The 16,344-nt window shown below is 37.1% G+C and overlaps 1 long non-coding RNA gene across 1 annotated transcript; it reads left to right on the top strand.

Annotated features, from left to right (window-relative positions):
* Window positions 1-3,764: 3,764 nt before the first annotated feature.
* On the top strand, window positions 3,765-13,380 carry LOC130541775 (uncharacterized). Its single transcript, XR_008955893.2, has 4 exons — window positions 3,765-3,865; window positions 6,854-7,017; window positions 9,073-9,157; window positions 13,063-13,380. It is a non-coding gene; the product is annotated as an uncharacterized LOC130541775 (long non-coding RNA).
* Window positions 13,381-16,344: the final 2,964 nt, after the last annotated feature.

Raw genomic sequence — 16,344 nt, 5'->3', positions numbered from 1 at the left:
TATCTGAGGGAAAAGATCTTTACTCCTAAATATTCTAGAATTAACAGAGGGGTGGAGAATTTTTTCAACTGGGTCATGAGGAAGGGGATGTCTTTGGCTGGCATCTGGGTTCCGTGAATCTAATGAGGAGTGTAGACTTCAGTGGTTGTGATGATGGAACAGGGAATACATAGACTGGAGCTCAGAAGAAGAAGAGGTGACATCCAAATAGCCCCAAGAGTGGGCAGAGATAGAAATGCAAGTAAAAACATGAAGACAAAACCCATATGTATAATGTAGTCCCTAAAAGCAAACCTTAGATCAATCATAGAAAAGTGTTCTATCTATGCTAACCCTTTTAACTCTCATAATACCACCCTGAAGTAGGAATCACCATCCTCTTTCATTCAGTTATGAATATATCTATTAACTCACCAGATATTCACTGTACATTGTAATGATCAGTTTTAAGTGTCCACTTGGTAAAGTTACTGTATTAGTCCATTCTCATGCTGCTATAAAGAACTGCCCAAGACTGGGTAATTTATAAAGAAAAGAGATTTAATTGACTCACAGTTCAGCGTGGCTGGGGAGGCCACAGGAAACTTAACAATCATGGCAGAAAGGGAAGCAAACATGTCCTTCTTCACATGGCAGCAGGAAGGAGGAGAATGAAAATGGAGCAAAGGGGGAAGCCCTTTATAAAACCATGAAATCTCCTGAGAACTAACTCACTATCATGAGAACAAAATGGGAGAAACTGCCCCTATGATTCAATTATCTCCACCTGGTTCCTCCCACAACACATGGGGATTATAAGAACTATAATTCAAGATGAGATTTGGGTGGGGACATAGCCAAACCATATCAGTTACAACTCTCAGTTATTCAAACACTAATTTAGTTGTTACTATAATGATATTTTATAGATGTGATTAAAGTCCATAATCACTTGGTTTTGAGTAAGGGAGATTATTTTAGATAATGTGAGTGGGCCTGATTTAATCACCTGAAAGTCCTTGAGAGCAGAGCCAAGTCTTCCCTGAAGAAGAGCAGCATCCACATGAGTATTGCAGCTTCATCCTGTGCCTACAAGTCCCAGCCTGTTTTCTTCCTGCCTGCTCTGTGGACTTAGGATTTACCTAGCCAGTGCCCACAATCACATAGGTCAATTCTTTGCAAGAAATCTCTTAATACAGATATCTTACTGGTTTGGTTTCCTCTGGTTAAACCCTGATGAGATAGACATGGTGATGCCTCTATTTTGAATCCACAACCATAGAATTTTCTGTTTTCCCTCATTCTGTATCTGTGTGTCCTACAGAAAGCACCTGGCTCTCAGGAATATCATTCTTTTATTTCCTCCTTAGCGCTTTCTAGTAACTTACAGAAGTCTTTCTTCACTCAAGCTTTTGGGGTAATACATTTGTTTTCTGGCTGTATTGATTTGGTAATCAATCAAACTATTGAGTTTTTAATTTGAGGGTTATATTTATATAGCCCCCAAAGCCAGTTGTTTTTTCTTCAGCTTCTTGTTTCTGCTTCACGCAGGAATCTTCCGTAGCTCCTCAAGGACATTTACTATGATTATTATAATATTTAAACATTATAGTTCAATGTCATGAAATTCAAACTTGTGGTCTTTATATATTTATTATAGCCCAGAAGCCAGTACAGTGCTTGATATACCATTGATTCTTAAAAATCATTTATGGAATAAACAGAGCGTCTACTTTAGGTTTAAAGACGCATTTCTCAGGTAGACCATGAACCTCTTAAACACAAAGACTGTATATTGATGTCTGTGCCCATTTCATAACCTTGCATGGCTGCAGAGAACTTGTTGATGGATTAAAGGGTGCTCAGTTTTGATTTGGTGGCCAGGTGATGATGCTGAACATTATGTTCAAATACTGGAGCTAAAGCTGGTTAAATCCTTGGTGGCTCTTATACAAAATGGCTCTGGGATTGGTGTAAGATGTGTGTCTACATTTGGGGACCAGGAGACCCTAGCTATGAGAAGACAAAAATGAAAAGGTATAACATCATAAAGGTGAAATGAAGATAAGTTCGCAATCAATTTATTAAAAGGGCAAAATATGTCCACTGGAAAACATCTGAAGGAGTAGAAAATCCAGTCTTCAGCATAATTAGTGTTCAAAATAATTTTAATTATTAACACTTACAAAGCATGGTCTCTCAACAATGCACGTCACAATCATACTTCTAGGTTCCCCTCATAACTAAGTGTGATATGTCAACTTTGAAAGCGCTTATATGGTTAAAGGAGAAATTTGATAAAATCCACATGAGGAGACAGTGGAATACTCAGGATAAAACCTTCCAGCTTCGTAGACTCAATCCACAGTAAATCCCAAGAACTAAGCCACTTCTAATTAAATACAGGCATGTTGCCATGTGGGGCTCAAAGCCAGCTTCTGATTGCAGGCAGAACTGCTTATTTCTCTCTCTCTGAGGATTTGGGAACTCCCAGAAGTTAATGACAGTCTTGACAACCAACATCCAACTGGAGAGTAAAAACAGCTTTATCAAACCTGCTGTTTGAAATACATAACACCAAGCATCTAGATGTTTGGAGGCATCTGGTATTTGGGGTGAAACTTTTCCCTCTCTACCCAGCTATCTGAGAAAGATCAAACTAGCAGTGTAATATCAGCCCTTGGAATCTGGCCTGTACATAGGCGATGCGCAGTAGAAGTCTGCTCAGCTTCCATCTTTGTCAGACAGTCTCTTGCTCACTGACACCTTTCTATAGTAGGTGGCTCAGGATCACTTCTGGACTTAGATCCACAATGCTTCCACAGAGAAAGGCTTCCAATCTGATCTTTCACCTATGCAAATTCTCCATAGACGTTAGCATTTCCTGAATTCCCAAAAGCTATATACTCCTCAATCTCTGGTCTTACCTTACCATATTTTTTTTCTTTTTTGAACTTTCCTAGCACACACTTTTGCACTTGATGTTATACATATCATTTATTGATGTCTTCCATACACTTCCAAAACACCTCTTGCTTTATGAGGCTTCTATTAACTCACACTTGCCATTTAGATTTTTCTTGGATTATGAGTTTCTGATATTGTATCTGAGAAGACAGCAAGTGCTGTAACTTAAGCAAGCTGGTGAGCACCACATTATTTTAGGGGTAAAAGTTGTCAAATGATAACAGTAATTTTAGCTTCAAAGAAATTTCTAACAGTTCCAAAATGTAACGTATGGTGTGTTCTATTTTTTACCTTGGGTGTATTTGATCCTATTTAAAAAGCAATAAAAGTACTAAGATCAAAGAAATCTCTTAAATGCCATATCCCCAGTGGAGATGGTCAATCAATGTTTAGTAAATCAATCAATCAACAGAAAGCATATTGGTTTATTTTCTTTTAAAAGCAAACATGTATTATGATTAATTTTATTTGTTAATGTATATTTTCATACTAGTTGTCTTAGTCTGTTTTTGCTGCTATCACAAAATACCTGAAATTGGGAAATTTATTAAAAAACAGGAATTTATTTTATCCCAGTTCTGGAGAAAATGAGATGTCCAGGATCAAGCTGTTGGCTGGTTCTGTTGTCTGGTGATGGCTCCTCTGCTTCCAAGATGACACTTTGTTGCTGCATCCTCCAGAGGGGAGGAACACTGTGTCCTCACTTATGGAAGGTGGGAGGGCAAGAGGTCACAATGCTGTGAGAAGCCTCTTTTATGAGGTCCTTCATCCCATTCTTGGGGGAGGCACTCATGGCCTAACCACCTCCTAAAGAACCTACTATCGTGTGTAATACCATCATATCGGCTGCTGTTAACTATCAGTACCTGAATTTTGGAGGGAACACATTCAAACTATAGCATTTATTTAGGCTAAAAAGGTATGTTTTACCTGGGGGATGTGAGTGACAAACTCCTCACTCATTTATTTATCACTATTTCTAAAAGAAATTTTGCTTTGGGTTATTTGGATTTGGTTTATACATGCATCTCCTGATGTATATGTAACATATTAGTCTAAAGTCTCATCAAGTTTCATCTAGACATTAATCTATCTTTCCAAGTAGTTTAAGGTGCGGGAAAGTCCTTCCTTCTACTTTTTATCATACGTCATAGTGAGTCTCTAACTCTCCTGGACATTAACTTGCTAAGATGGAGATTTCTGACCCTCCTCTTAGAGTGTCTGATTCAGTGGGTCTAAGGAGAGGCCCAGGAATCTGCATTTATAACAGCCTAAATGATCCTAGTAAAGAAGTCTCAGGAGAAACATCATCCTATGGCACTGCAACTAGTTCACTTTGGATTGTAGTAGGAGCTCAGGACTTCTTGTTCAGTGTTTATTCTTTTTGTCACCTATTAAAAGATAATTTTCAAAAAAAGATTTTTTTTTATACTCTCATACTGACAAAAATATGAAGAGGTGTTAAAGATTTAATTTAATTAATTAATGAGGAAAAAGAAGAGATGTTAGAATGAGTCCAAGGGAAAACCCAGAAATGCATTTACAGATCAGGAATATAGAAATAAATGGGCAAATGGAGGCAAAACTACTAGCCTTTTCCACAATGGGGAAGAAAAGTCAATTAAATCACCCCTGGACACAATTTACATGTCTATAGACAAGAATTATATGCATTAATATTAGTTTACAGCGTTATAAAATGGCTCAAAGATAATGAAAGACTACAATTGTATAATCTGAAAGGGTGTGATTCAAACAACATGCATTTTCCAATGAAGCACAATATTTTTCTACTTGTGCTGGAGAATAATCCAGGAAAAGAGAAAATCCTGAATCTAAAGAATGGGGGTCAGAGTGACCAGAGTGTAGATGAAAAGACAAGTAATCTCACAGGGTTGAATCTTAGGGGTAGGAGGTCAAAGGTGCAGTTAAGAGGTGGCAGAGAGGCGAAGAGGACAGCAGAACTGTGAAGCTGTGAGTAATCATGGGAGGGAAATGTAACACATGGTCTTGGACCCACTAAGAATTGGACATTGTTGTGGCATTGCCAGCTCATCTCTTGGGCATTGAGAAAACCTTACTCCAGCAATGTTATTCCGTAATTGCCCTGATGACTAGAGGGTTATGACTTTCCCTTTTTGAAAGTTTGTGTTTTGAGTAATCTGTTTAGAAACTCCACCCATAGGGCACTGGTGGTGGAAAGACATTGGCTTTTGGGGGACATAATTTAGATCACCAAGTCCCCATTTGACATTTCAATCATATTCTTGCCTTTAAGGTTCTGGGTGTATCTGTATCTTCATATGGTGAAGGAATTATCAAGCGATTTTGTGTCCCCTCTGTGGGCACAGGATGTTGCAGAAATAAAGCTGATAGAAATAGTCACATGAGTTGACCAGATGGCATCATCAGCCTCTTGAATCCACTACATCCCTAATGTCATTAGCTTGGAGGGGCAGCTGCCAAATTAGGTGGGGCTGGACATTCCCTTTAACAGGTGCCTTCTTTTCTAGGATCCAAGTGAGAGCCTAAGATAGTTTCCATAATGTCCAAAAGCACATCCTTAGAAAAACATGATGGAATTGTACAACAGGGACTTTCTGACTCAGTTCCCTAACCCATTCTTAGTTTGTATTCTCCATCGAAAATGTGACAATATTTGGCAAATGTAAATTTGAGATTTCCAGAAAGGAGCAGTCAGAAAATTAAAAAAAATAAATAAACATAAAATGAAAGGAACAGGTTATTTTTGTGTAGTGAAAACTTGACCATTTCATCCCTCTTCTTCAAACACTTAGTGTATACTCATTTCAGTTAGGATACAATCCAAGCTCTTGGACAAGGAACTTGTTACTTTACTTTTAGTCATTGGAACACTTCATAATTCTCTGCCACTGCCCATTCTCTCCACTACACACCCTGGCCTTGGCAAATACCTTCCCTCTGCTTGAAATAGTCTTTCAGGCCCTTTCCTGACCTGATTGAGCCTACTTATTTAGATAATCATTTCATTCCCAGTGGAAGAATTCCCTTTCTCTACCAGTCTGGGTTAGGTGTCACCATGCATTCTATCACCTTGAATTTCTCTAAGCAAAGCAATTGTCACTGCATATCTAAATGTGCCTCCCTAATCAAACTGTAAATATGGGAGTGGGAGGCTGAGATTTATAGTTATTTTGTTCAGTATTATGCTTCCAATTCTGAGAAAATGCATAAAAAGAAATCTGAATATTTACAGAATGAACAAAAAATTGAGATTAAATGAATAAACAAAGAAGTGAATGAAGAAATTATCAGGTGAGTGAATGGATATACAATTGAGGAAACTGGATATTTTTTCTGAGATGAAAAGAATACAGAGAATAAATAATGAAAGAAACTCTCCCTTCCCCATTCTTGGCATCTTTGTCAAAAATCAGTTGGTTTTTAATTTGTGGATTTATTCCTGGGCTCTCTATCCTATTCCATTGGTTTTTGTATCTGTTTGTTCACCAGTACTATGCCATTTTGATTACTATAGTTTTGCAATATATTTTGAAATCAGGTAGTGTGATGCCTCCAACTTTGTTCTTATGGCTCAAGATTGCTTTGTTTATTCAGGTCTTCTCTGGTTCCATATAAATTTTAGCATTTTTTTTTCAATTTCGATAAAAGATGACGTTGGATTTTTTATAGAAATCACATGGACTCTTTAGATCACATTTAGTATGGACATTTCAACAATATTAGTTTTCAACTTATGGATATGAGACATATTTCCATTTATTTGTGTAATCTTCAATTTCTTTGATCAATGTTTTATAGTTTCTAGAATATAGATATTTCCATATTCTTGCTTGGTTAAATTTACCACTAAGTATTTTCCTATGGTATTAAAATGAGATTATTTTCTTAATTTCTTCTTCAGATAGTTCATTGTCAGTGTATGAAAAACCTACTGATTTTTTACGTTGATTTTATATACTGCAACTTTATTGAATTCTCAACAAATGGTGTTGAAAAAACTGGATGTCCTCATGAAGAAGAATGAAATTGAACACATCACATCCCATATACAAGAATCAACTCAAAGTGGGTTGAAGACTTAAATATAAGATCTGAAACTATAAAATTATTAGAAATAAAAAACGTAAGAGGAAAGCTCCACACACTGATCTGGACAAAGATTTTTTTGACCATGACCCTAAAAGCACAGGCAACAAAAACAAAAAGAGACCATTAATCTATTAGTTATTGTATTGCATCAAACTAAAAAGCTTACGCACAGCAAAGGAAACAATTTACAAAATAAAGAGACAACCCATAGGTTAAGAGAAAAATATGTGCAAATAATACATCTGTTAAGGGGCTCTAATATCCAAAATACAGAGAGAAATTAAACAACTCAATAATAAGAAAACAAGTGATTACATTAAAAATAGTCAAATGACTTGAACAGATATTTCTCAAAAGAAGACACATAAATGGCCAGCAGGTTATTAATAACAAAGCCCAATATCCCTATCACTAATCATTGGGGAAATGTAAATTGAAACCACAATTAAATATCACCTCAGATCTGTCAGAATGGCTATTATCAAAAAGATGAAATTTAAATGTTGGTGAAGAAGTGGAGAAAAGGGAAACTTTTTACACTGTTGGTGAGAATGTAAATTAGTACAGCCATTATGGAAAACTGTATGGAGGCTCCTCAAAAACCAAAAAATAGAACTACCATGTGATTTAGTAATTTCACTTCTGGATATTTATGCAAAGGCATGAAATTAGTATGTCAAAGAGATACCTGTTCTTCTATGTCCATTGCAACATTACTCGCAATACCCAAGACATGAAAGCAACCTGAATGTTCATCTACAGATGAATAGACAAAGAAAATGTGGTATATATTTGCAATGGAATATTATCTAGCCTTAATAATAAAAAAAGGAATCTTGTCATTTGCAACAACATTGATAGACCTGGTGAACATTATGCTAAGTGAAATAAGCCAGACATCGAAGGACAAATACTAAATGATCCCACTTATATGAGAAATCTAAAACAGTCAAACTCATAGAAGCAGACAGTAGAATGATGGTTACCAGGGGATGAAGGAGGGGGAAACAGGGAGGTATTGGGCAAAGAGAACAAAGTTTTTGCTACGCAAGTTAAATAAGTCCTAGAAATCTATGTGCAGCATAGTGTCTATAGTTAACTATATTATATTGCATACTCAAAGAGTTGCTAAATTTGCTAAGAGGGTAGCAAATCTTATGTTAAGCATTCTTATAAATAAATAAATAAGGCAGAGGAAACCTTTGGGGGTGATGGATACGTTTATCACATTCATCGTAGTGATGGTTTCATGATTGCATACTGATCACCAAACCCTTCAAGTTGTATGTGTTATGTACAGCTTCTGTATGCTAATCAAACCTCAATAAAGTGTTTTTTTAATCATAATATGTTCATGTCAGCACCAAAAGATCATCTTTTACTTTCTACTTCATAGATTATTGATTTTGATTAGGGGTTGGTAACTTCTTTCTATAAAGGACAGATAGAAAATGTTCTAGGCTTTGTGAGCCACACAGATTCTGTTGCCACTAGTCACCTGTGCCATTGTAACATGAAAATGGATATAAAAAATATGTAAATGGATGAGTATGACTGTGTTCCAGTAAAACTTTATTTACTAAAACAGGTGCAGACCAGATTTATTCCACAGGCCACAGTTTGTAAACTTTTGATTTGGAAGATTAATCATGGAGCCAAACTCAGATTGAAAACATGGTATGAAGGGATCTGATTTATAGAGAAGACATGTGATTTTCAAGAATTTGCAATTTATAAGATGACAAAAAACAAGGGTTGAATAAATGAGGATTTGAGGGACCTGTAAGTGTTGGAGGTTGAAGTAAACAACTATAATGCCAGTGATTAAGGATTCTAAGTTTAGAAAACTATGGATAACAAATAACAAGGGCAAAAGTTAGGCCATGGTGAAGGTGGCTAAAGTGGGGTTGAAAGTAAGATTTGTTTAAGTTGAGAAGGTCTGGTAATAGATGGCCTAATATTTGGAAGTTTGTGGAAGAGATGTCCAAAGTTCAAGAGAGACCATGTAATCTGTCTCTCTTGAATCAACAGATATTTCCAAATTCAAACATTATGAAGTTTGAGCTATTTAGGAAGTTAAGGAGATAATCAGATCATTTCGTCAGACACCCTTAAGGTAAATAAACTCTAATGGCTGACAACTCTGACAATTCTTTTTCCCATGTGATGGGGAAATAGCAGTAAACTTATAGCCATGACATTATCTTTTAAAGAACTATATGGTCCCTGCCTTGGAGAGTTTATAATCTAGAGGAACAAACAATGTACAGGTAAACTGTATATTAGTCAGTTCAGGCATCATGGCAAAATATCACAGTCTGGGTGGCTTAAACAACAGATAATGATTTCTAATAGTTTGGGAGGTTGGAAAGTCTAAGATCAAGGTGTCAGCAGGCTCGGTTCCTGGTGACGTCCCTTTTCCTGGCTTGTAGACAGTTGTCTTCTCATTGTGTCCTCCCATGTCTTAGAGAGAAAGAGAGACACACATAGAGAGAGAGAGCTTCGTTCTGTCTCTTCTTATAAGAACACTAATTCCGTTATGAGGGGCCCCACCCTCACAACCTCATCTAAACCTAATTACCCCCTAAAAGTCCCACCTCCACATACCATCGCAGTGGGTTTTGACTGTTGGAGGAATGCAAATTTCAGTCCTTAGCAAACTGTTGCATTAAACACTACATATAGATTATAAAATGTGCTTGCAAAAGGAATAAAAACAGAGTCAGTAAAGAGGTGAGTTGGAGAGGGCACTTCCATCAGGGTGGTCAGCAAGTCCTTTCTAAGAAGGGAACATTTCAGCAGATATTTGAAGGATAAGAAGGAGCCACACAGTGCTTGTGGAGAACATTCCAGGAAGAAGGAGTGACATGAACTGTGGCCCTAAAGCAAGAAAAATTCTAGCATGTTCCAGAATCTCTCAGGAGGCTGCTCAGGTTGGCGCACAGAGAGCAAGAGGAGAAAGGCTTTAGAAAAGGTTGGTCCTCTCTTACCTGCTCAAAGACACCTTATTATATGTTACCACTGGATTTCAAGGGCAGTCATCCTGTGGACTTCTGAATTTGAAAACCTTTGTTAAAATTCCTGCAAGTAGGAATTTTCACTGTGGAATCTTGAGCAAGCCCCTTGGCCTCTCTGAATTTCATTTTTCTTATCTGGAGGTGAACATATCATCTGCCTTTCCTACCAGACAGATTGGTTGTGAGCAACAAATGAAATAACTCAGGTGAAAGCATTTTGCTAAACAATCTACAAATAGGAGACATTGTCAAGTATCTTGGGACTGACTCTTCACTTCCAATCCAGTTTGCTTACTGTGTCTAAGGTGCCACTTTAGATGGCACTTTTCGTCATGAGATTATATCTCTTCTCCTATTGAAAAACAGAATAAAGTGAGATGAGGAAGTTAGACACTGAAGCAAGACTTCTGCATAACTGTTATTTACCTTGTGCCTCAGCTTTCAAATCTGTAAAATGGGGATGATACTGACCTCCTGGGTGATTGGTGTGTGCCCAGCAGAGATCCTGGTGTGGTGCTAGCTTCAGTTAGGCCAGATTTGAAAGAGTCACTGCTGTGATAATCAGTTAGATTATGATTCCTATTAGGCCCACCATGGGGACTGCTCTTCCCTTTTCCATAACTTATTAAGTGGCTGGCATGAAGAGACAACTCTCATCTGCAGGCATTCACCCTTCCTTTTGGGTTGCCATAGCGAGTGAATCACAACATGGGTCTCTCTTGGCCTTTGTCCAAAAAGATTGATTTCCACAAGTGGTATTAGAATATCCCATCTGCAGTCGCACAGAGCATGGGCTTGGAACAGGAGCTGTAATAAAGTTCTCAGCTTAAATGGACTTTGCAGCCCCTTACTTCTGGCTTTGACCTTTTTACAGTAAAACTAAACTATTTTTACAGCTTTCATCTGTCTGGAATTCTCTCCTTTGACTTATACCTTTTTTTTTTTTTTTCCACCACCCTCCCCACTGCCTCTATTAGCATTTTGTGGGCTGGCTCCTACTGTATTATATTTTAAGGATTAGTTCAGTTGATCCGTCCTGTGATAATCCCTAATGAATACCATCCACCTGTCTTTGCCCGCAGCAGGTGAGTTGGGAATCCTCTTCCTCAGCCTCTACACTATCCTGAACATACTTTCCTCATAGCACTTTCCACACACTCTTAGCTACATGTGCCTCTCTTCCACTAGAGCATGTGCCTTGACATCAGGGCCCCAGTGACTAGATATTATTCAACTTTAAATCTCCAGTGTCAATCACAGCACCTGGCACACAGGTGTTCAGTAATGTTTACTGAATGAATGAATGAATGATGGCTGAATAAACTATCTCCTCTAGTTTCCTCTATACAGCAGACAACCCAAACTCCTTAGTTCCCTATCCTGAGTCCCTGATTATCCCCAAACAGCATCCCATACATCCCTTACAGTGACTTTTTTCTGCAACATACCTCACCTTTGAGGCAGTCTGCTCTATAGTTAGGCTGCTCTATTTTTAGAAAAATATTTTGAGCACAAACTTCACCCTAAGCATCTTCTAGCTTCAGGGATTAACTCTACCATCTGGAGCAAAACAAACCTACTGTCTCCTTTATAAGATAATCTTATTATTTAGAACAATTATTTGTAAAAAATTACTTAAATGGACAAATAGTAGTATATATATACAGTATATATTTATGTGGTATAATGTAAATGTTATACTTGTGTACATTGTGGAATGATTAAAACAGGCTAACACATGCATCATTTCACATACTTATCATTTATTTGTGGTGAAAACATCTAAAATCTACTCTGTAAAAACAATTTTGAAATATACATTATTATGTATTGAAATATATGTTATTTCATAGAGGCTGCTGCACCAATTTACATTTCCACAAATAATTTACTGGGGTTCCCTTTTCTGCACATCATTTCCAACACTCATCTTTTTTTTTTTCCCCAGGGCGCCGCTCTAACCCCCAACCACACTCTGCAACCATCTGCATTCCTATTTCTCATTTCTGCCTCTTAGAACCCCAATACTGAAGGAAAAACCGTCCTTAGTGACTGGGGCCTGCGGACTCCAGACATTCTCAGCCGGAACTGCTATCCAGACTCCTGGAGAGCTAAAGTGGCAGTCATGATGGACTCTGGCGGACACAAAGCAAGGGGCCGCTTTTGTTTTTTTTGCTAATAGTTATCCTAACAGCTGTGAGGTGGTATCTTGTTGTGATATTAACTTGCATTTTCCTGATTAGTGATATCCACACTTTTTAGATATCTGTTGACCATTTGTATGTCTTCTTTCGAGAGATGTCTAATCAGTTTCTTTGTCTATTTTTCAAATCGGTTAACTTATTTTCTTTTTTCTTTTGCTTCTGGTTTTCTATTGGTTTGTTTGCTATTGACTTGGAGGAATTTCTCATATATTTTGGATATTAACGCTTTGTCATATACATGGTTTACAAATATTTTCTCCCACCCCATAGGTTATTTTTTTTCCACTTTGGTAATTGTTTCTTTTACTGTGCAGAAGCATTTTAATTTGATAAATTCACACCTATTTTTGTGTGTGTTGCCTCTGTAGAAATTCTGTTTCTAGTTATTGCTACCTAAACAAAAAGGAAACCAATTGTCCTAGTCCACTCAGGCTGCTGTCTTAGATTAGGTAATTTACAAACAACAGAAATGTGTTGTTCAGTGTTCTGGAGGCTGGGAAGTCCAAGATCAAGGTGCCAGCAGATTCAGTTTTTGGTGGAGGCTTGTTCCCCATGGATAGTGGCTTCTATCGGTATTTTCCCACTCCCATGGGGGAAGGGAAAAATAGACGCTCCATCTCTCATAAGACCACTAATCCTGTTCACAAGTGCTCCACTCTCATGACCCTGTCACTTCCCAAAAGCTTCGACTCTTAATACCAACACACTGGGGACCGGATTTCGACACATGAATTTTGGAGGAATATAAACATTCAGACCATAACACAAATTGAGTTTTATTTGTATTTCATTACCTATAGGCACTGATGCTCTCAGTTGATCTAGCAAATAGGCATCTGTCACAGAAAATAGAGAAGATATCCCAAGAGAAGAGGAGAAACTCCACAATGTGAAGAGATTTCCAGAGGCATCAGCACTCCGTCTGTCACTATTGGCATCCTGTGACATGTTTAGTTTATGCGTGCTGGTTAGGCTGATTTACATAATACATTATCTAGTTATACCTTAAATAAACCTCAAAAACTGACAAATATCTTGAAAATGTCCTGGAAAAAAAGAATAAATAAATATAATACTAGTGATACCAAATGAAAAAACCATGGAAGGGCACAAGCACGCCATCAGCCATATTTTGAGCTATATAAAAAAGTAATGACATAATCATATATGACAAGAAGTCAGTGAAAAAAGTCCTAAATTATTAGGGAAACTACTTGATATGTGAAATTACATCTACTGTCATTGGTATTGAAATTTGCCCTATATGTTAATTGTACTAAGATAGCACGAAGTCCTTACCATGAGCAAGACATTTAAAGTATTCACAAGATAAGCACAAATTTTTATAATTCAAGGGTGATTTTTCAATCATTCTATATTTGGCCCAACATTTCATTTAAATTTTACTACACTTCTTACTATTTAGAGGTATGTTTTGAAGTTTCTCAGCAACAAAATCTGTAAGTTTTACACTGAGGGTGAAATTGTTTTTATTCTTGTTATTGTCACAATATGATAGATTTAAAATTAAACAATATGATGTAAGCTAAAATGCATTTCTCTTTTAGCAAATACTTTTAGAAAATATCTAATTTCAATAGAGTTCCTAAAAATAATTCTGTAAGGGTTTGTTGTCTATGCATTGTGTGAAAGTACAGATGTTTCTAAATGTCTCAGCTGATGGTATTTTTTTTTCTAGATTCTGTTTCAGAAGTGAAATGAAGAAAAATACTTTTCAGAGAGCCACTAAAATAATGAATCAGACAAAATGATCTATTCTTTACAGAAAATTACTTTTGTATCAATAACAATAACAATGTTTCCTAGCACAAATTCTGCTAAGTGCAATCACTATTGGGAAAGGTAAAACAGATACAAGAGCAACTATAACCCAAAAAGATTGTGGGAAATACATCCAGAGATACTACAATAGCTAAAAATCCTTCTTTGCATCACTCATATTCAAACTACAGGCATTCCTCAGAGATACTGTGGATTCTGTGTCCAGATCACCACGGTAAAGCCAATATTACAATAAAGTGAGTCATATAAATTTTTTTTGTTTCCAATACATATAAAAGTTATGTTTACCCTATACTGTAGTGTATAAAATGTGCAATAGCATATGTCTTAAAAATGTACTATCTTAGTTAAAACTTTATTGCTAAAAAATGCTAAAGATGTCTGAGTCTTCAGCAACTCATATTCATTTTACTGGTGGAAGATTTTGCCTCAGTGTTGATGGCTGCTGACTGAACAGGGTGGTAGTTGCTAATAGCTGGTGTGTCTGTGGCAATTTCTGAAAATATGACAACAATGAAGTTTGCCACATAGATTGACTCTTCCTTTCCTGAAAGGTTTCTCTGTAGAATGTGCTGCTATTTAACGTTTTATCTACAATAAAACTTCTTTCAAATTTGGAGTCAATCCTCTTGAACTCTGCTACCACTTTATCAATTAAGTTTATGTACAATATTCTAAATCCTTTGTCTTTATTTCAACAATGTTCAAAGCCTGTGCACCAGAAGTAGATTCCATCTCAGGCAACCACTTTCTTTGCTGATTCAGACAAAGCAACTCCTTATTCATTCAAGTTTTACCATGAGATTGCAGCAATTCAGTCACATCTTCAGGACCCACTTCTAGTTCTCTTGCTCTTTCTTTCTTTCTTTCTTTCTTTCTTTCTTTTTTTTTTTTTTGGATGGAGTCTTGCTCTGTGGCCAGGCTGGAGAACAGTGGCATGATCTCAGCTCACTGCAACCTCCACCTCCTGGTTTCAAGCGATTCCCCTGCCTCAGCCTCCCAAGTAGCTGGGATTATAGGCATGCGTCACCATACCCGGCTAATTTTTTGTATTTTAGTAAAGATGAGGTTTCACCATGTTGACCAAGATGGTCTCGATTTCCTGACCTTGTGATCCACCACATTGGCCTCCCAAAGTGCTGGGATTACAGGCGTGAGCTACCACGCCAGGCCTCTCTTGCTATTTCTACCACATCTGCAGCTCCTTCCACCACTAAATCTTTGAACCCTTCAAAGTCATCGATAAGGGTTGGAATCAACTTCTCCCATACCCCTGTTAATATTGAAATTTTGACTTCCCCCCATGAATCATGAATGCCCTAATATCTACAGTGATGAATCCTTTCCAGGAGTTTTCAACTTACAGTGGACCCTTGAGTAATGTGGGAGTTAGGGATTTGGGCCACCTGCACAGTTGAAAATTTGTATATAACTTTGACTTCCCAAAAACTAAACTAATGGCCTAATGTAGAACAGAAACCTTACGGATAACATAAACCGTCAATTAACATATTTTTTATGTTATATGTATTATATAATGGATTTTTAGAATAAAGTAAGCTAGAGAAAAGAAAATGTATTAAGAAAATCATAAGGAAGAAAACATATATTTACTATTTATTAAGTGGGGTGGATCATCATAAAGGTCTTCATCCTCATCATCTTCACGTTGAGTAGACTGAGGAGGAGGAGGTGTGGGCCTTGCTGTCTCAGGGGTGGCAGAGGCAGATAAAAATCTATGTATAGGTGGACCAGCACAGTTCAAAGCCATGTTGTTCTGTACTTTGCTGAGATCCGTCAGAGGAATCACTATCTATAGCAACTATAGCCTTACAAAATGTATTTTTTAAATAATAAGGTTTGAAATTCCAAATGCTCATTAGTCCATAGGCTTTGGAATGAATGTTGTATTAGCAGGCATGAAAACAACATTAATCTCCTTGTACAACTCCATCAGAGCTCTTGGGCAACTAGGTGCATTGTCAACAAGCAGTAATATTTTGAAATAAATCTTATTTTTCTGAGCACTAATTTTCAACAGTGGGCTTAAAAGATTGAGTAAGCCATGCTATAAACAGACGCGCTGCTATCCAGTTTGTTCTGCTTACAGAGCACAGGCAGAGTAGATTTAGCATAATTCTGAAGGACTCTTTGGTTTTCAGAATGGTAAATGAACATTGGCTTTGACTTAAAGCCACCGGATACAATAGCCCCTAACAAGAGAGTCAGCTTATCTTTTGAAGCTTTGAAGCCAGGCATTGACTTCTTTCAACATAAGG

This window comes from Pan paniscus, chromosome 7 (genome assembly GCF_029289425.2).
Source record: "Pan paniscus chromosome 7, NHGRI_mPanPan1-v2.0_pri, whole genome shotgun sequence".
Lineage (NCBI taxonomy): Eukaryota > Metazoa > Chordata > Mammalia > Primates > Hominidae > Pan > Pan paniscus.
Note: the sequence above shows the minus strand (reverse complement) of the source record. Positions and strands in the feature narration are given on the sequence as shown.